This window comes from Lonchura striata, chromosome 5 (genome assembly GCF_050655825.1).
Source record: "Lonchura striata isolate lonStrDom1 chromosome 5, ASM5065582v1, whole genome shotgun sequence".
Classification (NCBI taxonomy): Eukaryota; Metazoa; Chordata; class Aves; order Passeriformes; family Estrildidae; genus Lonchura; species Lonchura striata.
In genome coordinates this window covers 50,041,457-50,068,561 of record NC_140707.1, presented here as the reverse complement: position 1 = coordinate 50,068,561, position 27,105 = coordinate 50,041,457, and the positions used below count along the sequence as shown (strand labels likewise).

The 27,105-nt window shown below is 37.2% G+C and overlaps 1 long non-coding RNA gene across 3 annotated transcripts in view; it reads left to right on the top strand.

Moving 5' to 3' along the window:
• Positions 1-27,105, top strand: part of LOC110477204 (uncharacterized) — a 118,002-nt gene that overhangs the window by 79,379 nt on the left and 11,518 nt on the right. For 2 of the 3 annotated variants that reach the window (XR_013340101.2, XR_013340103.2), the window contains one exon: positions 27,037-27,105. This is a non-coding gene — a long non-coding RNA (uncharacterized LOC110477204). The other variant, XR_014955697.1, reaches the window with a different exon arrangement.

The window sequence follows — 27,105 nt, the reverse complement described above, 5'->3', positions numbered from 1 at the left end:
CTATAAAGGCCGGTGGCTTAGACCTATGAATTTAAAGTAGTTTGAATTGTGTATTTATTCATTGAGGAAAATATAGACTGGCTCATTTTTTTAATGTCTAGCTAATGTACCTACTCTAATAGTACCCAGTAATATGTTTCTAATGTTGGCATCTGCTTGCACCAAGAAAAAACTTAGCAAGCACATAAAAAACCCATATCAGGTTCTGCCCAAATTACTTCTGTAAGCTGTACCATATGGTCAAAGATAAAATCTAATATTGGAAATACCAGTTGTTTAATTGCTAGCTCTAATACACTGGGGAAAATAAGATATTTACTCTGAAGGATTCATAATTTGACTTCATCTCTTCTGGTTTTATTGCACGACTGTCAGTGCTGCCTTTTCTGATCATTCAGCTACTCATTAGCTCCTTGGCAGATGTAATGTTCCTGCTCTCTTGCAGTTAGATTTTAACAATCAGACTTTTCCCTATCTATCACAGCCCTCAAGCAATTAATGCTATCAGAAGGAAAAGTGACTTTTCAGATAACTGAACCAGCCTCACAGCTGAGCATTCTAAATAATTTCTCCAGTAAAAATGATTTTATAAGGATTTTTGGATCCCTTCTGAGCTGCATGAAGATTTTATATTCCCAAATCTACTTTAGTAAACAAATTTACCTGAGAGTTTAGTTGTCTGTTTTGAAAAACTAAACTGCATGATAGTTGATGACTTTTTATTCTCAATATTAAATAATCCCATCAAATGAACAAGGGATGTTGCTATTTTTTCTATATGTGAAGATAAAAATATGGTGATTATATATTATATACATAATATATGGCATTTTGCAAAACATGACTATTTGAACGCAGCTCCTGAAGAGATCATGTGTGATAGACGTGCCCTTTAAACTCCACAAGAATTTTAGACACAAAAAAAAGATTATCTATTTTAGATCCCTGTGAAAGCATATCACTCTGTTGATGGGTTTGCATAGTCATGTAAAGAAATTAAGGAGAAATGTTCCCTCGCATACATAGATGCCACACAAGATTGTCCTGAGATTTTTTTAAACTGTGATCTTTTTTCTCCTTAGTTTGAGCATGTTATGTAAGACAAAAATTTACATATGGAATCTATTGCAAACTGGAACCTCTATTTACCATTTTTTATTAGCAAGTCACACAGATGAGTCCATTCAGAAAGTACTAAAGCTCTCATTATAACTAATATCTCTATTTTTATCTTTATCTGGTTCAAATGCAATATAAATCTATTTTTAAAAGATTGATTTGCTATCACTCTAGAGTAGCAGTTTTAAAATCAATTTACTGATGACAAAAAAATACTTATAAATTACTGGATCTGTTCCAGTAGAAAGATTGATTAAATATACTTATTCAATTCTGAGATTTGTGGTTCTACTTATTTTTTTTTTTTACTATTTCTGTATTTTCATTTCTAAGGCAGTCAGGATGACAATTACCTACTCCTTTAAGAACAAGAACAAAAATGTCCATAACTAGTTCATGCCTACCGAGCAGCTTTCTTTGAAACCTGATTTATGCTAATGGTTAAAAATAAATAGTGGGTAGCTGTTTGGAGAGGTAGTCTGTTTTTCAGTATGTGTCAGGGGGTGCATGGTACAACTTTATTCAAATTATCTTTTCAAAGCTTGGGTTATGAGTGTTTCCAAGTGTTTCTCTTGTGCTGCATGAAAGAGATGAGAATTGGAAAAAGAAATACTTTGAGCTAGTTTTTTTTTAGGTACATTACCTATATATTTGTGTCAGTACAGCTTTGTGTTGAAGCTAATAAGCAGGAGATGTGAACAGCTGAATTTCTCTGAGATGGCAGTAAATGAGATAAAAATAGTTTGAGAAATGCTTATGTAAAATATCAGATTTCCTAACGTCCTCTGATGGCTCTATGTAGACAGAGCTGGCAGCATGTTATCAGACACAATTATGCAATGATTTGGATTAGGCCTGCTGGGGACAGGGGAAACCAACTGGTTGTATACTTACATACATACATACATGCACTACAGCCACATGTACTGCCACAGTCTGAAATGTTTAGTGACAATTTATAAAATTTAGAAACTTTTTTTCAACGCCCCCTCCCCCCACTACTAAAATATCTCACTCCTGAGTAACAAATGTTTTCTTTGGCTATATTTCAGTATTGGTTTTAGTTGAGTCACAGTCCTTTGCTCCATCTTGATGTGACTTCTAGGAAATTTTAGGGCATCTTTTTACCAAAGATTTTTCTTTTTTTCTGGAAGCAGATTAGGAAAGTTTTAATTTACTTTTTAATCCTACTTTTTTTTTATGTCTAGATTTTTAGATTTCTAAAATAACTAGCAGACATGAATCACTGGCTGATGGGTCTCTAATGGCCCATTGTGCCAGTGAATAATTGGAAGTTGTATAGAACTGCAGAAAAATTCTATCCTAAATGGTTGTCTTATTGAAAAGAGATAGCTGATACCCAGATCAGCTATCCTGAATTTTAGAGGATTGAGATTGCAGGATTAAAAGTCTCTTGTTTTTGCAGCAATAAGTTAAAAGTTCCGGGGAGATTTTCCTACTGAGTATATCCAGGTATTTGACAAAATGGTGACTCTGTACATAATAGTTATCAAATGAAGATCAGCACTGCAATCATATCAGGATGGAAGAAAGTCAGAGATTACATTTCTAGTATAAGCAGCTGCTTGATAGGATTAAATTTTCCATATAAATAAATATATTTACTACCTTGATAATATCCTCCCTTGAATTCAGGATTGGTTTACAAGACTACACCAAATCCTCTCACAAAAACATTTTGAAAAGAAATTCTAAAAACTGACCTTTTAACAACATAAATGCACAATCACTGACACAATGTTAGTAAGATTATAACTTATCCCCCTCCACAAGAGGAAAAAAAGAAGATTAACTTCACCTTTAAGCAAAACAAAATAGATGGTCAGTTCATCCCACTGAGTTGAGACCCAGCTGGAGTCTGCTTGTGGGCTGTGGATGAATTTTCTACTAAATGAGAAAATAAATCTTCTGATTAATATTTTAATTTGAGAAAAATGATGAAATATATTATTATAGTCTTTATCTATTGATAAGGTGTAGCTATGGGAGTATGGAAATCATATTCGGTTGCTCAGTTGAACATCTATGAAAATAGTACTTAGGCCAGGTATAGATGTCCACCTCAACTCAGCATGACTTATCATCCTGACAAAGTGTCTGAATTAGTGGAGTTTTCTGGTGTCTATGTTTTGTAGGTTATGTACTTAGAGAACTGTCCTATGGAAACATTTTGTCAAATTGGGCCTCTCCTTCACCCCCCTAAACTGTTCACATTTAACTACATATACTTGGTGTTTATTTGGCAAAAAAAAAATTCATCTTAGAAAATAAATACTACACTAGTTTCTTTTTTTGACGTGGAAAAATAATTTGTCCCAGCAGACAATGCTGTAGATTAGATCATAAAATTAAAGAAAAAACCCCAAATAACCAAATAATTTAGACATTATTAAATTTCTAAAAATGGGAAATCTTCTGTAGTTTGCAACATTTACAGATGAAGAATAAGGTAATAGAATAAAAAAGGTGATTCTGATTGGGATTTGGTAATGTAGTATATAACATCTGGGACTACAAACTGATACTTGTCAGTTGTTTGTGTGCTGCAAGATAGATACACACATTCACATAAACTTTAACCAAGCTATTACAGCTTTTCAATAAAAGAGTCATTTTGACAGAATGAAAAAGCTTTGATGTTTTATTGAAAAGAGCCCTGTTTTGAAATAGCCTTCCCTGAGGATCTAGCAAACATCAAACATACTTCTGTGGCAAGGGTGTTTTTGCCCCATAATGTCTATAGCTATAAGCACATAGATTCACAGCATTCTAAAATTTAAATTTGAAATGCAAACTTGCTGTTCAAGACTGTGGAAAAGAGCATTTGATAACCATGATCCTCATGGGGAACCCTTGCTCACACTGACAAGAGATTTTCAAGTGTACAAAGAAAATCATCATCCTACAGTCTGATAGCCAGCTAAATAACTTATGTTAATCTTTATGCCTCAGGAAGGTTTCTACTAAAATAATGGGGGGTTTAAGTGCCCTTACGATTTTTATTAAGGTTTTGTGATTGTTGCTAACACCAGATAAGCACAGGATACTGAGGCCATGGCTTCACATCTTAAACCTGCATCTTTGCACTGTCGTATCAGCCATCCAAGCTACATTACATCAGTGAATCTTTGTAAAAAAATATTTGAAGATATTTCATATCACATTTATGATGCATGTAGAACCAAATGTGTTATTTGCTGCACTGTAGTGTTACTTAATCTACCATGGAGCTTCTCGGTAAAATGATATTTTGACAAAATGGTCTGAGCAGACTTTAAATAGCAAATTATGTTTGTCTTTTACAGATATTGTGTATAGTGTAGTTGCAGCATCTTTCCTGCCATTCTGTTGGTTTGGATACAGTAAATCAGTGAACCACTGTCAGAATTATCCTCTCAGCTTTGGATTAGGACTGGAGACAGCCAGTGGTTGACACACCTTTGCTTTAGCTGGAGCTGTGCCTGTGAAAAGATTTCCACTGGATAAAATCACAAAAGTTAATCTGTTCCCCCTTGCAGTAGCAGCCAGGTCTGTTCCAAAAATAACCAGCCATTTTCTGTATCACAGGGTAAAGCTCAGTTGTGAAAAGAGAAAGTAACTGACTTTTGCCGTGGAACATTTATAATGAAAATGTACAATCAAAGTAAGCATTTGGTAGAGTTAGAGGCATGTGAGGAAACATAAATATAAAAAAATCAGTGCAGTATTATAAGGATTTATGGAAGAACACCAGTATTGCTTTCTTACACATCTGTCCAGTTTTCCTGTTTGCTCAATGTAATTTTGGATATTGTTTATGCAACAATTATGTCTTGTCTTTGCATGTTTATTTACTCTCCACAATCTATAAAGGATAGCACACATTTTTGTATAGCTACTGCTCTCTTATCCTACTCCAATAATTTTAATTCCCACTATATTTTTCTTCAAGACCTTGACAGTGACAAACTAGACCATGAAGGTGAACCTGCAGAAAGAAGAAAATCATGCTGCACTGAGCCTTCTGCTCTGTTAGCAGAGAGGAGCACAAGACCTGCAGAATTCATCCTAAACACACCTTACAATTGCAAAAATGAGAATCCTGTCAGGCAAAAATGTTTCAAATGATTGAAGAATTGTTACCAGCACAGTTGGAAAACAACAAATCATAATACATGCTGCTTTTCCATTAGAATCTTTATTTTTATTTCTAAACCCAAGGACTTTGGAATAATCATTCCAGTGAAGTTTATAGATCATGAGACTGCATTTCTGATGCATTCACTCTATAGATTTAATATATTTAAGAAGAATTTCTTTATTTGAAAAAAAAAGAAGTCATAATTGGAAATAAAACTTGTATTTTTTTTAAATTTAACTAAATCAGACCTATATCTACAAACAGTAGTAGTTCCAAACAGGTTTAAACTAAAACAAGAGAATACTAAGTGAAGAAATAAGTAAAAAGAGGCAGAACACAATCTCCCACAAGCACCACCTTCTGTGGAGTTAACAAGAAATATATGGTGTTCCCAGGCTCCTTTGCATGCTTTTTTCCTCACATAACTCATTTCCCATGTCAGTGAAAAGATATGCTCCTTATTCAGTACACTGTATACCTTCATGGAACGTGTGGGGGCAAACCTGATTTGGTTATGCACCCTGATACACTCACTAAAGCAAACACTTGTCGTCATAACAAATCAGTTTCAATTAGAGAATGTCTTGTTGCAATCCCTTTTAAAATATGTCTAGGAGATATTAAAATCAAGGAATCCATCAAGACACTGATTTTACCATCTACTGTAATTTTCCCACAATCACTCTTTCAGTGATCTAGATGTGAGAAATACCTGTTTCTATTTCTTAGAAACAGAGGTGTTAGCTACCTTCTCACCTCTTGCAAACATCCCCTTGTGCTTCACAGCTACCAAACACCTTTTTCCATACTTTTTCCATGGAGTTTGATACTTCTGGTTTAGACCATAAAAATGTCCCCTATGCCAAACCCAACTTTTTCATTTGATTGTATCTATCAGTTCAAGGAGAGTTAACATATTTCCCTGAACATGTATTCATCATCAGACACTGTTTCCTGACAGAGAGTGTGCAAGTGGAACTTGCATAAGAAATTGTTCCATTGCTTTTTCTTGGTAGATTTTGCTCAATATTTGTGGGGCTTTGATAAATAAGGACCTATTGCTGCATGGTGAGGGAGCAGCAGATCTGAATGACCTCCTTTATATAGGGAAGAGCTGCAATATTTTTGTGTCTATATAAAGATAGAGAATTTAAGATCTCTTTTACTAAAATTAGAAATAATTTATATATTATGAACTGTGTTAAATGTACACTTGCATATGGGCATTGCTGGAACATGGCTTTTCTTGTCATTATCTCTAATTAAAATATTAGTAAACAGGCAGTGTTTTTGTGTAATGTGCCATGCAGTGTGTGCATAGGGAGTATTTTTTAGCCAAACTAGTCTTCATAACTTTATGTCAGACAGCAGGGAGATGGAGTCCTTCCAAAGTAATGGAATTTGTGAAGACTTTGCTGTAAGCAGACTGATAGTGGCTTATCTTACCTGTTACACTGGAACAGGAAAAGCTGAACTAAGGAGCTGGACTGGCCCAGAGCCAGCCTGAGAGAAAGGAGACATTGTTAGAACAATCTGAGAGGAGATGTGTTCATGGAGTCTGTTAGATATAGGCAGCTTCAGGATGGAGCATGTACAAGAACAAAGGTGGAACTGTTGCAAAAGGAATGGGGTTTTAGGAAGATGTTTATGACAGATCATCCAGAATTTTATTTTTCTTTCTTTCTTTCCTGAAAAGAGACGTTTCATAAAAACAGAGACTTTATCTGTAAATATGTCAGTCTTGAAAGAAAAAAATTTCAAACAAATAAACAAAAACCAACAACAACCCACCCCCACCCAAGCCCAGAACACTTTCTGGGAGGAGCATTGATTAATGAGTAACCAACTGGTTCATAGGTAGGACTCCAGGGCACTGAAAGACCTTGTGGAGTTCACAGCTGTATCTACAATCTGCCATCCTATAATGCACAGGAGTTCTTTGACTGTTAAATGAGACTTAAGGGGCTTGGGTGAACTATCCATAAACTATCCAGTATTTATACAAAGTGGAACAGCTCCAAGGAGTCAGAGGAGCACAGAGGACAGAGAAGGAATCATACCCAATGTCCAGGTGTTAATTCATCACTGTCAAATAGTAAGATAACATTGTCATGTATTTGAGTATCAGAGCCTAAATGATGTGAGAGGAGAACAGTTTGACCATGTTACTCTGAGATACCAATAGACAACTCTGCTTAGGGCACAGAAACAAGAGAAATTTTGAATTAGCATAATATTGACTCAGGCTTCAGCTTCCAAGGAGTCTGGTAGTGTATATCTAGAAACTCATAATGGAGGATCTCAGTAAAAAGGTCCCTGACAGGTGAAGGTAGAATAGAAGTAGACTTGCTAATGTAGTTTTGATACCAAATCAACTGTTTAATAATAAAAGCTGCATATATTGAATGTATGGGGAGGTTGGAAATTAGGAAAAGGATGACTGAAATAATTTTTGTGGCTTTATGTTGTTAAAGCCATTCTTGACACAAATTAATTTCAGTAAAACAGGAATGACACTTGTAAACAGACTGGACCAAAGAGTTCTGCCAAACAGAGGGGTAGTAGTATTATGTAGGTCTATGACACTGCTGGAAATAAAACATTTCAGCAGCTAGAAGGCATCTCTTTTACCATACTGTTACTCACCAAAAAGTATTCATCCTGTTCTTGCCAAGTGCTTAGCTGAAGTCCAAAGGTATGATGGAGAACCTTGTAAAATTATAATGCTCTATGTATGTAAAGTAAATCAATTATCATGCAAGAAAAAGCTCCTGTTAAACTTGTCTAGGAGTTGTATGCAGGAATTGCCGAGTTTATAAAATGCTGGCAGTCATTTTTGTTCTTTGTACAACCATATTGTCAAATTCATCAATCCTCATTGCTGTTAATCCCCTTACAGCACTAACTGAATATTCAGAGTGCCTCTCTTGCATTTCCAGTGCTAAATGAAGGCTAATAAAGTATTAGTTCAAGCTTTTATTTTTTCCCCTCTTTTTAACTTGGTATATTGTAAACAGACATGACAAATGTAAGAGTAGCACACAATTTGATTTAATTAGAATTTGGCAGAGCACACTCAGATACATTTTTAGCTAGCACTGACTTAAGCAAATACACTTGATTTTATTTTGTTATTTTTTTTCATTAGTGTATAATGATATACAGTTCAATTTACCCTAATTTTGACTTGCATTGTTATTAATCATCTTTATTACTTGAGTATATTTGGACTCCATGACATGAAAACAGCATTCAAATTTTGCTTGGAATTTGCTTTTCCTTGGCAATAAGCAATAAAACAAGGGCAATCTTCATCTAACTTTCTTACTTTTAGATCTAATTTTATTATTTAGCCTTATCTTAATTTGAAGAAGAATAAAATAGCTAGTGTTACAGAGGAGTCACAGTGTACCTTCCTCTTACTGTATGTTTTCAAAGTTTAAATAAATAATTCAAGAAGTATTACTGTATCTATTCTTTATACATTTCCTCTTGAACATAAAAGCTATTTCACAAGTGAGTGATGAACCTTTCTGACTTCAGATTCAGTTTACAGAATCCCAGCTTTCCTACTGCAACCTTTCTTGTGAGAGGAAGACGGGCTACTAGACTCTCTAATTCAGATCCCAGATCTGCTTTTTCACCAATAATCAATTAATTACATCATAGAAAAAGAAGTGCTAGCTCTGAAGAGCTTCCAGAATAATAGACTTGAGGCAGAAAGGCAAGCAAGATTACAAGTCTGCTCTAGGATCAGTCATTGGATGCATTGTTCTCTCAACCTCCGCCCTGCCCTTCTGCTTTTTCTGAAAGCTGGTGGAATAGAGTACATATTTTGAGGGAAAATATATACCTCTTGTTCTCATTTAACTAAGTAATTCTTGATATGGTACACTACTGAAGTGTAATTGTGTGTGAAAATTTTGCAGTGTTCCCAAGATAATCATACCTGACATAAATGCAATAAATCACACGCAAATAATAAACCCTCTGATGACATCATCTTGAAAGGACATTTCTCTTCAAACAGGGAACAGAAGCAGAATAAACAAGAGACAGCTTCTTTCAATCTCAAACAGAAGAGCAAATAGAAAAAAGTCTAATACCCCTGAGCCAGATAAAGAGTCTCCATTCAGCCGTGTGAAGGCTGATCCCTGGGAGGAGTTTTCTGGGCCCCAGCACTGCTATTTGTATGACTGAGTGCTCAGCCATGCCAGCAGGTACTACACAGCTCTGTTTAAGACCTCACTATAACTTTGTCAGAAATGGGGCATCCAGAGGGATCTTGAGAAATGAACACATGGGAACCTCTTGAGATTTACCAAGGCCAAGTGCAAGATGCTGCAACTGGGCTGGGGCAGCCTTGGTATCAACAGAGGCTGGGGATGGACAGATCAGAGCAGCCCTGCTGAGAAGGACCAGGGGTGCTGGTTGGATGAGAGGCTGGGCATGAGCCAGTCATGGGCACTCCCAGCCCAGAGAGCCAAAGGTGTCCTGGGCTGCATCCAAAGCAGCGTGGGCAGCAGGGCCAGGAGGGGATTCTGCCCCTCTGCTCTGCTGAGAGCCACCTGCAGCTCTGGGTCCCCAACAGGAAGAGCAGGGAACTGTCGGAGCGAGAGCACAGAAGGGAAACCAAGATGATCAGAGAGATGGAGGAACTCTCCCATAAGAAAAAGCTGAGAGAATTGCAATTGTTCAGCCTGGACAAGAAAAGGCTTCCAGATGATTGTATTGCAGCCTTTCAGTACCTAAAGGAGGACTACAAGAAATCTGAAGGGAAACTGTTCACAAAGACTTGTGAACATACAACAGGAGGTAATGTCTTCACACTGAGAGTAGGATTAGTTTAGATATTACAAAGAAATATTTTGTTGTGAGGAAAGGCACTGGAACAGGCTGCCTAGAGAAGTTTGAATGTCCATTCCCTGGAAGTTTTCAGTCTTATGTTAATGGCTCATTTTCAGGATCTGTAGCTGGAGTATCAAGACAATGTGAGTCAGGGATGGTTACACATTTGCTCATTGTACAAAATAAAATGAAGGTGGGTGAAGTATTCATTTATTTTAAAAAATTTATTATAAATAAATAAATAAATATACAGAGTTATTGCAAATGACAATAAAGGTTTGCCCATAAGAGGTACTGGTATCTTCTTTAGATAAGCAATTTATGCTACAGTCATAGGAGAATGTCCAAGATTAATTAGATAGGCATGGCAAGCATCATGGACTCATTGCAAAATCTGTGCCGTGGCATTCTGATTGTGCTACAATTACTCATGTCACTGAATAGTGGGAAAAGTGCATGTAATAATATACCCACAAGTTATATATTACTGCAGAAGAAGTGAAGATTAGAGTGTCTCATGCATTTATCTAAGGGAAGAAAGTAAAATCACTTTGTGAATCCTCTCTACTTGCAGTCTTGGCATAAGCATCTAGAGGAATGTTAGAAAAAACCTCTGTAAGGGTGACTCACTCTATGGGCAAATAGGAAAGGGCAAGCAAAGTGATGCTAAAAATCACAATTTAAGAGAAAAGGAAGAAAAATTATTGAAAGACAGAGAACTGTGCACAAAGGACATCACACTACTGTGGTCAGTAAAACAGGAAAATCAGTATGATTAGAGGTGCATAAATAAGTCTGAATGTAATAACACTATGAGCTGCTGGGATTATGGATTAAGGGAATGTTTGAAGGCATCTGATTTTTGCAGAGAAAACTTTAAATATGTCAATGCTCAAAATCTATTTTTGAGCAATTCAGTGTTAGTAAAGATCATTTTTTCAACTGAAGCTATTCATAGCCTAATAATAGAGCATCTGTGAGATGTCACATATCCACTTATTACATGTGAAAAAATGAATATTTAATTTGTATTGAAATCAATGGAAGTTGTGAATTCTGCCTCTAATGGATTTCTGTCTGAAAAAGATGCTGTTAAGCACTGTGACATTCACCTTCACTATTGTAAATGTTTGTGGAAGAAATCCATAGACAGTTGTGCAGTGAATACTACATCTCTGTTATAACCTGGGAGGATAATATATGATAATTAAAATTTTTTGTTATCTTAAGAGAAGAAATGCATCGTGATTGGCATGCAGTCACACTAGGTTATATATATGCTGCTTTTCTAAATGTTATTAAAACAGAATGATTCACTGTGAGGCTTCAAAGACCACCCCAGTGCCACCTGCTTCTCATGGAAAGACCACTAGCAAGAGAGGGGGAATTTTTCCTGGATTTTGTCACCTACAGCATCACCTCACAGAACCCTGCACTTGTGGCAGTTCTGGTTGAAAAACTTGCCAAACAGAGAAGTCAAAAAGTTTATTGATTTAGAGGGATGGAAATTATTAAAAAAATAAAGACTGAAAACCAGTTTCCAAAACACTGGCTTATTTAGATTTGTTTTTCTAGGAAGATTTTGTTGAGATTAGTCACAATTTTTCATGGTTAGGCTTCTCAAAAGAACAGCCAGTCAAAAGCAGATTGCATGTTAGATGGGTTTTGATAGATTTCAGGTCATATGAATTTGCCCCTAAGAGACTGCATGTTAGATTGGAATGTAAAGTGTTTTCATGTCTTATGAGATTTTGTTTTGAAGTACATTTTTATCTTTGTATTTTTATTTTTTTAAAATATTTTGTTTATTTTTATTGTAAAATCCAGCATATAAACCCAGTTCTCAAACCTGTGACAGTAGGTAAGAAATTCTGTGGTAAATGTTTTTGAAACTTGGATAAGAGCCTCACCACAATACTTAACTCTATGTCTGAATTTCCTGAAGCTCATTTAGGGAAGCTCAAACTCACTATGTATTGAAGAGAATGGAATCAGGAAATTTTTGTAAGCCTACTTAGTAAATAAAATACATCCAGCAAACTATTTAATACATTAACTGATTTAATTTAATACATTAACAGATTTAATTCATTAAGTGACTAAACTGGGCAACACATTTATGCACTGGCCAGTACATGGTTTTGAGTGTTAAAGAATGTTTACAATCTGGTCCATCAATATTTAAATCACATTCTGATAAAATCTGGGCTGCCTGATATCTTCATGACAGTCTGTATTATAAATATTGTATATCTTACTAAAGACTCAAGATCTTTCCCTAAAGCTATTTATGAGACAGTCCAATTGTGTGACATCATCACTTTTCATGTCCCTTATACTTCATGTTTGTTTCTCAGTGTGATCTGACCATTTTAATTTTTTAGGTAATTAAAACCTCTCCTGTCCCTAAAGGTATCAGCCTTCATTAGACTGGGTTAATTTAAAAGAAAAAGAAAATCTAAGTAGCTTTTTTAAAGTGATGTGCTGAATTATCAAGAGCTATTCCACTGTAATCTGCCAGACATATTATAAGGCAAGGACATGCAAATGACTAGCAGCTATCAGAAAATGTCTTCAGCTGAAAATGTCTTTAAAGGCCACATACCTTGCAAATTATATTTTAGAAAGTGCTTTTAAATATTAACCAGTAGTGCCATCCATGGCCCAAAAATATACTATTATGCTATTGTGGAGATTTATAAGCAACTGAACTGATATGTATGAAATACATTCACTACATTAGTAAGCACCATTTTCTTTAATTTGAGACAGACAGGATCAAACTTTTAACTTAGTAATACTTCTCCTCAAACCTTCATCTGGGTTTTGGGATAGTCAGAAATGTTCTAGCATGAAAAATAGAATGTATAAAGCTCCTGGAACAGGAGCCAAGTGCAGAATTTGATTCATTAAATCAAATTCTTCTCTGAGCTATAAGGCTTTTGCAATGTTAGGCAGTTAACTAGATTTTCTCTTGGCTCTTGTGCCAGCAACAAACAGTAGTCAGCACACTTCTAATTACAGACTGATGTAAGACAGAAACCAAATGCAGATTCAGATTGATTTACATACTGAATGAAGCTCAGTATTTTGAATTTTGATAGTTCTCCTAGATGCCTCTGAGTTTATTTCTTCTTTACCCTTCAGCACTTTATGATTTCTGTGCTTACATGTTATCACCTCTTTGCTCAGACACACTTCAGTTAACAGGAGCATCAGCCTGTGGAACCTGGGCAGCTTCTGAGTGGGTTTGCCTGTAGGTCAGCTGCCTCCACCTGCACCCCAGGACAGGGCACCACTACAACAGCTCCCCCTCCACCCCACTTCCTATGGGGGGAAGCTCAGGTGCACAGCTGGGATGAAACCTGCAGAATGATTCACTGGGTGCTGACCTCAGCACACGGGAACCACCTCCCACGAGATGATGCATCATGATTCATCATCAAAAAACACCCAAAAGTGCACTATTTGTATTCCTGAACTTGCCAATGACAACCAAAAGGACAAATCAGGAAATGCCATTGCTCTGCTCTTTGCAGTCCAAATTCTGAAACAAAGGTTAGGCTTATGAAAATATTTTCAAGAGTGTTTCTACATCTTTGCTCTAAAAAGGCTGAAAAGCCAAATGAGCCATTTATATTGATAATTATCGACTAAACTGCAAGCACTTCTATACAAACTGCTAGTTGTTGCTTTTGTGGGAAACACAGTTTAAATTAGATGGGATTTATATTCTTGTGTTGAGAAATACAAAATGGGAGGGAAGCAATACCTCCCATACTATGCACAGCCACATACACAGGTCTCCTGTGGCTCTGACACACAGAAATCACAGCAGGATATCAGACCAATTACAAATTTATAATTAATACACTTTACCAAAAATTTACATCTTGAAGTAATTCTTGTGAAAGTTCTCCCAAAAATATTGAAAGATGTGTAGAGAGTTTTACAGATAGAGTATATTAAACACCATTCACATTTCGGGAGATTCCCTTTCCCCTTCAGGACACTCAGCTTCAACTGCTCAGCATGTTGGCTGGGATGCTGGCTCACCTGCTGCTGTACAGGGAGCAGGATCAGACAGCAGTAGAAACATTTTCGTACTCTTGCAAGTCTCAGCTAATTCACAGTCCCTCAAGACCTGCAGTTCTTTCTCTTTAAAGAGCACAATGGCTTTTGGAACACTAGTTAAATAATCTTTGGATTATTATTTCTTAACATTACATGTGTTAACTGTTATAGTTTTCTTTACTGCAGTGTCTTTTGAGGCATTCCTTGTGACTCTGAGTACTCTTTGTGTTCACATATATTCATATGCAATGAAAATTCATTAAAGAACAAATTCAGACAAAATCTCTCACTTTTATATGCTTTTCAGCTTAATGGGAATTGCATTCTCTATTATCATAGAATGGTTTGGGTTGGAAGGGACCTTAAAGATCATCTACTTCCAACTCCTCTGCTGTGGACAGGGACACCCTCTGCTCAACCAGGTTGCTCAGAACCCTATCCAAGCTGGCCTTGAACACTTCCAGGGAAGGTACACCCACAAATCCTCTGAGCAGCCTGGTCCAGTGCCTTCCACCCTCACAGCAAAAAATTTCTTTTCAAGCTTTTGTGAACAGTTCCCCTTTTTCTTGTAGTCCTTCTTTAGGTACTGAAAGGCTGCAATACAATCACCTGGAAGCCTTTTCTTGTCCAGGCTGAACAACTGCAATTCAGCCTTTCCTCTGAGGGAATTCCTCCTTTCCTCCAGCCATCTTGGTGTCCCTTGTTTGAACTTAATCCACTTAATAAATGTCCTTCCTGCACTGAGGATGTTGTTACTATTCTTGCCTACTCCATATTAAAATAAATTAGTATTATTAAAATTTATTGTGCCAGAATTACTATGAAGTAATTATCATGCTATTATCATGCTTCCTCTTTCAAAAGCTTTTTTGTGCTTTCTCACAGCTCCTGCCTTTTGATAATGCTTTTCCAACTTTCAGTCAGAGGTCTAGCCAGTGGTGCTGTTTTCATTTCAATTTTCAATGCCAATATTTTAAAGGCTCATATGAACCCCTGCCATCACAGCTTCCTTCCCTATCTGGATGTAGTAGGTGGAATAGATACTACTACCTTTCATAAGTACTTTACATTATCAATTTAGACTTACTTCATTAGAATATTACTTCTTCTTCTTAATTTTCATCTTTGTCTTCTTGTTATCATTGTTGTTTTTATAATTGTTTTTGTTTTATTTTTATTATTAATGTTATTTTGTTGTTGCTATTGTTATTATTATCACCAACATCAACATTATTGTCTTTATTATTATTATTATTCCATCAATATTTCTGGATATGAATAATTTTCAAGCAAAAATAGTTCATCCAACATAGCCAAATAATTTTAATTCATGCTTATCCAGAATAGTAGTGTGGAAAACTGTAAGTGGGAGTTAAGTGACAAGTGCATAATTAGGTGCAAATTGATTGCATATTTATACAAAACAAAAACAATAAACTATTTCATAATGAAATATAAGAGCTTTAAAGGAATACTATCAATATTTAAATGCCATAACTGCCAAATAATCATGAGTCATTTTCTGTCAGATAAAGTATAGGAGTGCATTTTTGACAGTGTCTCTTGGATTAATCTACATTTATCCAGAATGTGAAAGTAATATTTCATATAGACTAGAAGATTCTTCACAGAGTTGTATCCATGAGTACAACAGAATGGTGTCTAGAGAGAACAAAAACTGTCTTCCAGAAGTTCTGGGGTTTGGATGAAGCCAGTAGGACCTAAGAGCCTTATGAAATACTATGCCTAGACACATAATTCAGCAGTGTAAATGACACTACGAGGGCCAGACACATATGTTAAGTTCAGCAATGTTGAGCTTTTCTATGCCTAAATTTCCACTCTTGATCTATCAGCTTAATAAATCTGATTTTGAATGCCTCAAAATAGCTTTGAAAATGGAAGGAAGCATTAGAACGTCACCTCTATAAGAAGGAATATATCTCTGGGATAGTTTATTGAACAGATGCCAATTTCTGCTAGTGATCTAGAAATATATTCTAATCCACCGGGAAATTGAAGACACAAAAAGTAAAACACTATGGTGTAATAAAACAGAAAAAGCAATCAGTCATTGCAGCTAAGTTTATGTCCTTTCATTATGGTGAAGACTGTTTCTAAAAAGTGTAGGGCATATAATATAAAAGGGAAAGATAATGACCCTGCAGCAAAGCCTTCATGGAAAGATGACAGAAACTTTTGCTGCTTAGTCATGTCTGAAGTTCAGAGGTCTGTCTTATTCCAAGTCTTGCTACAGCACACCTCTCTTAGATGCAAATACATTTGTATTATGCCTGTCCTGCTGAGACCCAGCAAGATGAATACTAAGAGGACCAGAAGTGACTAATGAACACTGAGAATACCAAGCGTAAAGGTTTAAATCACAGCTTTCTGAAGGAGATTTGTTTTTAAACTTTGAATTCTCAGCTCGTGTAGCTACTTTATTAATTACAAATGCTAATAACCATGGCATTGAAACGATAAAAAATAAAGAATGGGAAGGAAAATGTAGCATTTAAAAATTATTTGGTGCATCCTCTGTATTCTTAGCTCCTTTTCTTGGAAAATCAGCTTAAAATTTTTCAAGTTAAGACATACAAATGTTTTTAACTCTTGGCCTAAGACACTGCCCAATACAATAGGAGAAACCCTAGACCGGAGAAAGAGAAAAATTTAGATTAACTAAGCCTGCTCCAGTATCAGAGCCAAGGGTTGACTGTGTAACTATTTGTAGGATTTTAGGTCTTCATGGTAAAAATAGTGGCTGGTGAAAGATCTACATTTCTCAGTGACTGATATCACTCTGCTTAGTGAGACGTTAGAACAACAACTTAATGTCTTCACGTAGCAAAGAGAAAGGTTTGTTTGATGCAATAAAGGAGCAGTGGCCATAGAAAGGACATGGAAACCAGGTAGTAGTCATTATAATAGAAACAGAAAGCACGGGATTTTGCTTCCAAAATTGTTCTTCTCTCACAGTACACTATTTTAATGAGTTTTTCAGACCAAGAGTAAATTAATCCACCAGTTCATCCACACCACCATATTGTTAAATTAATAGATAAGGGAATTGTATTGGGAACATGTTAGTTTGATTTACCAAGTAAGAGGAATTAGGGACATGCTTTTCTAATCACAATTTGCACCCATAAATATTTGTTACCACTTTTCAGCAGGTCTAAATATATCTACCTGAATTAATATGATCTATTAGCAGAAATTTTATTCTCTACTTCTATTCCCAGAGTACATTATCCTTATTTCACTTTTCTGACTTGGGAAATAAGTTTCTCCTCTTCCACAAATGTCTATGCTCTCTTTGGCTTTTCCTGCCAAAATAGCAGACTTAGCTCTATCTCATCACCCTCCACTGCTGACACTATCCCTTGAGATTTCAAGGGCACAAACTGATGGGTGTTGGTGGTTTTATGTTTGGTTAAGCAGACTTTCTTGTTTTTAACTTTATTCAACCAAGAGTGAAAAACTCACAGAGAAGAAAACAAAAATGTATAGAGAGCACTTTGTTCCCAGCAAGGCCCATTCTCAGTGCCAGAGTCTGGCACAGAGGCTGCTCAGGTCATGTCCTCTCAGATGCACGGAGCAATGCTGTGCTGGCTTATGAGCTCAAGGGTGCCAGCAGTGTATTGGGTAATGAGAGAAATCCAAGCTCAGGGCTGCAGCAGGTGAGTGTGCTCACAAGCAGGGCTTTACTGAGTGTGAGGTATAACCAGGTGGCAAACCCACGATGGACAAGGTCTGTAACATTCTGCCAAGGGGACAGTAGAGACTGAGGCAGGGATGTAAATGCATGAGAGGAAACTCTGGCTGTGTGGCAGCAGAAGTCAGGGGTTAGTTACTTGTGGTTGCTTGTTGGATTTGATATAATAAAGACATACAGAGAATGACATATCAGACTAGAAAGATCACTACATTTTGTCCTCCTTTCCTTAGCCATTACCTCCTCTTCATCCTCTTCTTTCATAATGCCTACTCAGCATCTTTATACTTAATGCTTATTAATCAGTCTGCCAGAATTGAAGCAGATTAAAGAAGATTTAAACTACACACTGTAATAACATTGAAAGAAACCAGAGGGCAAGTAAATGCTTTCAAAAGCTAAATCTGGATGCTGATTAGATATCTGTATGATCAAGAAGCCATGGAAAAATTAACCTTGTAAAGGTGGAGAGTATTAAATTATTTTCTAAAAGTTCACATGTAAATTACTACAATTTGGTTCATTTTAAAGGTATAGTGAATTCTTTGTTGTCTTGAGCACCTAGAAAGTTGTTTATCTATTCCTATAGATAACATCTTTGATTAGCCAGTTTTGTTTGCATGAGTGCTTCTGTCTGTGTTAATTTGTGTGTCTATCCATGCTTATGTGTGTGTATCAGGTATATGCACACGTGTTCTCACAAGGAATACATGCTACTGGCTTGACCATGCAGCCTGACCATGGAGCTGCTCCGGCTCTGTTTCTCTCAGTCTACTGGACTCAGTGCCTCCTAACAAAGGTGACCAAAATTGCATGTGGACATGAACCAGGTAATTTATCCATATATTAACACTTGTCTAGAAGTTTACAATATGTCTACATGATTAGAAATGGCACTTAGACTCAGCAGGAATTTTCCAAGATCAAGTCAATTTGAAGAATTTCTATAACAGAGAAGCTTGTGTCACAAACAAAAATTCCCATTTTAAGACTAAATGCTGATAAAACACATCCCTGTGACCATTTAAAATTATTTTGTTTCACCTAATGTAGACACTCCCAAATAAGAGAAATCACACAAATGTCTCTCTCTTGCTAATAGGAAAGAATCCACCAATGTGGGAATGTTTGGGAGCCATCTTATTCTGCACAAAGCAAACAAGAGACCTTGGAAAATATTAGGTTTCATGCCTAGTAAGATGCTTTTACGTAGCAATAATATATGCCAATAGCCATGGCATAAGGAGATTGAAACATAGACTTTCTCTTCTTGGGTTTTGTTTAATTTTGTTTATGTATTGGAACCCTGGTGGATCTATCTGGTCATTTATTTTTAATATCAAATGATAATTGTCTCCAGAAATTTTCCACAAATACGCAGGATGTGATAAGAAGTTAGGGTTCTCAGTATGAAAAAGTCAGACATAACCCAAGACAATGATCTTCAAAAAGAAGAATAACATGATACTAATTTTATTCCTGTCCTTAGGGCAGTTTAGACATCAGTACATATGTTTTATATTTCAGCACTCATAAGAAAAACTTATTTTGCTTATCTAGAGTGCATATGGCCCAGAATTACATTTATTTGTGGAAAGCTGTCTAGTTTCTGGACATCTGCCATTTTGACAGTGCAGGATTGTTTTCAGTACTGGATTGAAGGCATTAAGTAAATAACATTAAACAATTGAATAGAAATAGGGAGAACCTGAAACAACAACAAGTCTGATAAGGTACTAAGTTATATTTGTGTAGACTTTCCCTATATTTAAATTTTTTTACAGAAAGTAAAACCTCATGCTTAGACAAAATTTATTTGCTATTTAAATTCCAATCCACTTGATTTGGGCTACAAAACTGATATGCCAGAAGAACAGTGTCATGGCTATGAAATAAATTCTACATATTTCTGTAGTAATGCAGTACTTGTGACAACAGTGTAGAAAATGCCTTTATCTTTGGTTGACATTAGTAAAGAATAAAAATGCTGTAGTTCTTTTCTAGTGAGCAGCTTCTGTTACAACATAAATGAGGCCTGCTGTAACTCAGATCTTGTCAAGCACAGAAGCAAACAGATGGTTTGCCCTCTATACTCCCTATAATAAGTTTAAGGTCCTCAATAGCAATATACATTTGAAGTAAGATTTCAAGGTATGACTTGAAAGTGATCCTTTCTAAAAGTGTTTAACAGATGCAGAAAATGAGAGACCAAAACTTTTTTGCTATAGTCACTCTGCAGATCTACAAAAGAACTGGAAACAGACTCCAGTTCTAAGCCCAGTCCAAATCCCTGTCTTTTAGGTCACACTACTAAATTTATAGCAAATTATTTTATATAAAAATCATACTTAGCAATGTAATTGAAATTGCCAAGAGTGCCATTTTCCATGCAGCCCCATTAGCAGACTAAGTGAACATTTCAGTGAGCAACTTCTGAACCCACCACCTAATTCCCCTCACATTTGGCAGAAGCGGTGAGATAATTAGGCTACTATTATCATTATGCTAATGATGAGAGATACTTGTAATTGCTCTGAATGAAGGAAAAGTTCAAACCTGGTTTGATACCTTGAGGCTCCTTCAACATGTTCCTATTGGCAGAGATGAGTTTTTTAGGTTTTGTCCTCCTCTAAAAGCTCAACACAACCAAACGAGGCAGGCAAGATCTCTCCTTTGCACCACACTGCAGCCTTCTGCACCACAGAGACAAGACATTGGAGAGGAGCCAGTGTACAGCCAGAAGATTGCAAGGACCTACTGGAGCAACCAGCTGTGAGTTTAAATGTAAAGTGACTCCTTCAGCCAGATAAAAATTGTCATCCAGACCCCAATTATTAATATTAAGCCTCTACTAACAGATCCTTGGTGAGGATCTAAATATGTGAGAAACTTTTCTTTTGAATTATTCCACCAGTTTCTTTTGGACAAAAGTTTTCTTTTGATACCTTCACAAGTCATAGTGAAGGTGGACAATGAGGAGAGGAGGAGAGAAGGGCAGATATGTAACTGAGAAAACGTATGACTTGTTGCTTAACACTTTAGAGTAAAAGGGAAGTAATAGAGTAACAAATTATATTACTAACTGAATACCTGTCCAAATTTTCATTACACAAATTTCCAAACAAGTTATCATCACTTAAGGGAAGTGTTTTCAGTTTGACAGATATTTCTGAGAATGGTCTTTCCAGGGTGGCCTGGAAAGTTTGGAAAGGAATTCAGTAATTCAGGGACCTGAAAAAAATAATGGTCTTTTTGTGTTGTATGTTGGGTGGCTTGGGTGCATTTGGGTTTTTCAGTGGAACTTCAAGCAAAGCAGATACTGTCACGATAATCCTGACTAGCTGGGCTCAACTATATCCTTATCTCGGAGTTTTACACGGCACTGGGACTCCTTGAAGTGGATGCTGATGAAACAGGTTCCATGGCAAGGTTATACTGGGGGAGGGGGGACTGCAGGGGTTGCCTCTGTGAGATTGGACCAGGGGCTGCCCCTTCCCAGGCAGAACCAATTCCTGCTGACTTCAAAACAGACCCTTGGCTCCACAAAGCTCAGTCAGGCTGGTGGCACCTCCAAAAACATTTGCAAAAGTGTAAAAAACACTTCACAGCAGCTGTGAGAATGAAATTATAAAAATGTGAGAGAAACAGCCCTCTAGGCACAAAGGTTATTCCTGCTTCCACACTGAAGGAGTTTATGAAGGATTCCATCTCCCATATTGGAGCTGGGGAAAATTAGGAGGAGGAAGGGCAGCAGAGACTGTGCTATAAGCTGCCTGCAGCCCCCACTCCTCAAAAGCTATTCCACTTGCAGGAGGGAGGAAAAGGAAGAAGAGTCACAAACAAGGGAGTTAAGTTGAGCCTGAGAAAAGGGAGAGGTGGGTTTATTTTTGTCTTTTAGTTTTGTCTTTGTGTTTTACTATTCTACTCTAATTGACAGTAAATTAAATTAATCTCCCCCCCAAGCTGAGCCTGTTTTGCTCATGATGGCAATTGCTGAGTGATCTCCCTGTTTTTATCTTTATCTCACAAGCTTTTTCATCACACTCTTTCCCTTTGTCCGATGAGGAGGAAAAGTGAGATAGTGGCCGTAAGGTGGGCTGGCAGCTAGTCACTCCCAGCCCATCACAGCTGGAATCGTGGGACAGCAAAGCATCTAGCATAGGGGAAATCAAACTACAGTAACAAAAATCTTCCTTTGCCATTGGTTATATCTTCTCTCATACACATATTTAAGTTTCTTTGGGCAATAAAAGTAACATTTCAGAATAAGTTCTGGAAGAAATAGGAAGGCCCAGGAGTCGACAGTTGCTGCATACCTGTGTCATTTTTTTATCCCAAATGATATGCTTTTGGCTGAGATCAGCTCCACCATAGACCATTGCTTTCTGGTTGCAGTCTTACAATGAAAGTAAACATTTCAGACAGATGTCTGCCAGTAAATTGTCTTTTCAAATATTTCCTAGCTCCTGTGTAGTACCTGCATGTGGATGCCTCAGATACCCCTGGGATATCTTGAATGGCACGTTTAGACAAGAGCAGTAAACCCCACACAGCCCAAACAAGTAAGACTCTTGGGAGGAGGCTCATTTCCTCTTTTCTATGTGATTGAGGTCTAGGCCATTCATAATTCACCTATGAATTTGAAAGGGGAATCCATCAAGAAAAAATTTACATTCTTATATGTTTCATTAAGACACATCTTCCTTCTGTTAAGCTGTCAACTCAGTGTCAGAGGCTTCCCATGCACCAGGATATTGTGACTGAATTAATTTCATAAGTTTTCACCAGTTTAGCAAAATTATCACCACTTTCTTTTCCCTTAACCATAAATAAACACCATTCCCATATTTTCCTTCTGTTCATCATGGAATTCTTGCCAAGCTTCCTCCTTCTCCACCCTACCACCCCACACCCTTCTTCTCTTTACTGGGAAGTTTTCAAGGGCATTTGAAGACAATGTAGAGAAAAATCATGACTGATCTACTCATGACTTCTACAGCAAGAACTGCTGCATTACAATTGCATGGGGAGACAAAGGCTGACAGCCTTTTTCTGTTTCAGCAGCAATTTTAGGCTGTTAACCTTGAAGGCAATGGCAGCTGCTGACCCTCAAAGGCTGAATGCAGCCAGTGCTGAGTCAGAGAGTGAAGGGCTGAGCAGCTCCAGAGCCAGCCAGGTCAGCAGCAGCAGGAGGGCTCAGTGCCCCAAGAGCTTGTCCCCTGACTGATGATTTCTTAAAGCTGCCTGGGCCGAAATATTGATTCAAGCCAAGTAACTTGTTCTTGCAACTTGTTTCAGGTAGCAAAGTAAGGTACCCCATGACTGTACAGCTAATAACTCAATTTAGGACCTATTCTTGAAGGGCACAAAGTGACTCAATTCACCAGGACTTCCTGGGAGTTGATGGTATATGTCACTCTGCAGGCTCAAGCTCTTAAAATAGATATAAATGAAAGACTCCTGAGTTGACTTTTCACAAAGTGACGCAGTGAGGATTGGTCTGACAGATTAAAGTGATAGAGCCAGCTAAAAGTTACATTGTAATACTGAATATTTATGGCCTCTGGTGTCTTGTAGCTGACAGACATCTGGCAAAATTCTGTAGTGGGTGGGGATTCATCTATAAGGGTGCTTAATTTCACTGGTAATTTGGCTGAAACAACACAAGCAAAGCCAAATTAATTCCATGGTAAAGCTCTGAAGATACTCAGTTTATGAAACTAAAGGACTTAAGCTACACTCTTCTGTCTTTAACAGCTGATTAGTCCCTTGAATTAAACCTACTGAAGAATCTTCAGTGCTACACTTATTGAAGCCTTTTTTATTTGTTCTGGGTCTTTGTTATAGGTTGCCCTTGGAGCTTTCTCTACCTGATTTTAATTAAGAATATATCTGAGCTTGGGAAAGTAATACCTGAAACAAAAAAGAGATTTGTAATGACAACAGTACAGGAAATACTAATTTGTATTCAGAGCATGGAAGTGATGAGTGTTATTGCTAGCTGGTACCCTTGATACACAGCCATATTTGTACAATCCTGGTTCAAGCCCCATTGTCATTGTTGTTATTGCTATTTCTAGGCAAATGCACTTCTGGGTTTTAGATCAGATCTATTTGAAGACTTCACTATTTTCTTCTTTGCTTTCTTCCTTTTCCCCTTGCAAATGTTGTTGCACTTCAGGGGAAAGGAGTTTACTGAAAGGTTATACACTGGCTCCAGGACTCTGAGCTGGAATTGTCATCCTGCCAATCCTGTGCAAATAGGATTTTCATTCATCAGCTGCTAACTAGCACAGGACAATTAAGAAACCTTCTTTTCATTTCTTAATCCCACAAAAGTACCCTTTACATAACAACACACCCTAAAACTGTTCTGCATGTCTCTGGGCCGGGATCTGGGTGGTCTGCCCAAGAGTTCAAAGATATTTTATGAGAAGGAGAAAAAAAAGGAAGATTACTTAATTAATCATATTTTTTCCACATAGCTTGTCCCTAAAACCAGCACAGAAGAGGATGTGATGAGCCTTGCATGGTGTCAATTTCTGAACATTGCAGTTTTCCCTTATTAATTTAACCTAAGACTTGTGTGTAGTCTAATCACAGAGTAAAAGAGCAGCTGTTAAGAACACTAGTTTTCCCTAAATTAAATGTGTTATAATGATGACTGCTTCTATGAATATTCCTGCACTTATTAGTACAGCAAAGTAATTGGAAATACTTACCGAAAAACAATATTAGTAGATTGCATTTACTGAGTACAAAGGACATAGTGTTACAAATTGTGCTATAACATGAATATTTAAAATAATGTAAAGTGACATTTTTAGCACAAAAAAGTGGTACTGTTCTCATACTCTCTTGTTCACAAAATCTGTCAAATGAACAAGTGTAAACAGTAGTTTGAAAACAGTTCAGGCCTGTGTTTACATTTTATTAACCATCACAAACAGATTTGAGGTCAGATAATCTGCATGAAATATTCTGATGCTATTTGAAGATACAAACTTGAAAAGTTACATGTCCAGTTCTGATTACACTCAGTTTTTAATAAAAATTATAATCATAAAGAGATTTGTTGCAGTGTGTTAAAATTCCATAGAACTTATATATCACTTTGCTTATATCACTTAAGCATTTGATCTGAAGACAGGAATCAAAACCAGGCTGATTCTGCTTGTGCCACAAATGGTGCCAGAGGAGGTCCTGTGCAACCAACTCACTGTGTCACTCAGGGAAAAGGAATCTGCTCAGCTGCCCCTCAGGAAGGCATTCATTATTGTGTCTCTCCCAGCAGAGAATTCATAACCATCTGGCTTCCAATTAAGCAAAACATACAAAAGTGCTTTTGCTGCTTTCAGCTGAAGCTGATATACCCTCCCTGCAGAACTCAAAGAACTACAGACAAAGACAACATTCAAGAGCTGAGAACAAGACACCATGCTGGAAGTTCAGATGTTTATTAGAGAAGGAATAGCATTGGGGACTTATTTCTAATTGTGTTTGTTTCTAAATTAAATATTAAATTTGGTAAAAAATTGAAATATTAATTTTAGGCAAGGACTGGAAAAATAATCATTTCCCAGGAGCCTGATTTCAGGATAAAGGCAAGTGACCTCCACCAGAGAAATTAAAGCCTCCTACAAGAGCTATGGAAGCTGCTGATGCAGCAGAAGGCATTTGGATTTAGAACAGCAGCATGTGTGATACTACCTAGTGAGTACCAAGGAGTTATGTGCTAAATTCTGGTCCTACCGTGTACATGCAACCTCAGCATTTGTTGGAGTGATGATTTATTAAGTATTAAAGGCATTCCTCATCTGGCAGGATCAGAGCTTTAGACAGCAACACATTTTCTTTTTCACCAAGATGCTCATCCATAGACAAGAAACTAGAGAAACAGGAAGAATTATTCAGCAGCACCAGAAACAACAGAAGATCTGCATGTAAAGCTTGGCAAGGCATCTCTGAGCAGCACACTGAGCTTGTAACAGAGCCCAGCTATATTTCAGAAGCACAGACAAGATGTTTGTTCTCAGATAAAAGGGATCAACATTTCAATAGTCTGAGACCCAGAAACTGCTGAAAATGCTCACTTCTGCCTAAATCCATTGGGTTCCTGCTGTACCTGGATGGAAATGGAGCCTGAAATGTAAGGAAGAGTTGATACCCAGCTTTCCAAAGCGAAAGGATTAATGAAACCCACAATGTGTCCTTCCTCTTGGTTTCCCAACCTCATCACATGGCATTAGGAAAGAAAAAGCAATTAAAAAAGCAGTGAAGTCTAGCAGGTCCCCTTTCCTTTGCATGCTCACTCAGGATTCCAGAGGGAGATAGCTAAGGATGCACTATGGACTCATAACAACCTACCTGGGCAGGCTGTGCTGGGTGGTGGGAGGGGTGGGAGGAAGGGAAGGCTGCCTGTGAAGCCAAACACGGGTGGCACAGTCCACTGGGGAGGAAGCTGTGCCAGGGAGCAGAGCCTGGTGCCTACCTGGCCCCAGCAGCCAGACCTAGAGCAGCTCTTGTTCTAGTGTGTTTGGACTGTGTTTGTTATAAAGTAATTTTGGTAATGTACCTGTGGTAACTTCTTAATTAGATCTTAATAAAATACACTTCTTAAAGCACTGCATGTATATCTGCTCCTAAGCACCTCTGTTGTGTAGAGGGAGCTATCAATGACTGAGTGAAAATGTATTCCTGAGACTATGTACAGACACAGGGTGACTGTGGGTTAGACACTCAAACTGACTCAAACTAATATAACACTGAAGAGAAGCTGCTGTGTTTCCCTCATCTGACCAGACCATCACAAACCTTTCTGAGAGTTCAAGCTCTCTTCAGAGCAGCTAGTCTAAAACTTCAGCTGATCTTTCTTTAAGCTTCTCAAACTGTACTTTTCATGTTTGCTACCTCAAAGCAACTGAACTGAAACTTCTGAATTTTTGTATTAGTACTTGTTTCCAAGCTTGTCAAGCTTGAGAAGAAAGACAGACTTACCACTGGCATGAAGAAGAGCCTTATCCCCCAGCTCAGCATGCACTAGAGCATGATGAATTGGTGTTTAACAAAATTCCTTAATGCCTCAGGCAATAGCACAATTAAATCTTAGTTTTGCTTTCCCTTTTCCTTTGTACAGGTATGAAACTTAGAAAGAGCTGTAACTGTTACAATATTCCAATTCCCCAGTGGATAGAGCCTTAGAGAG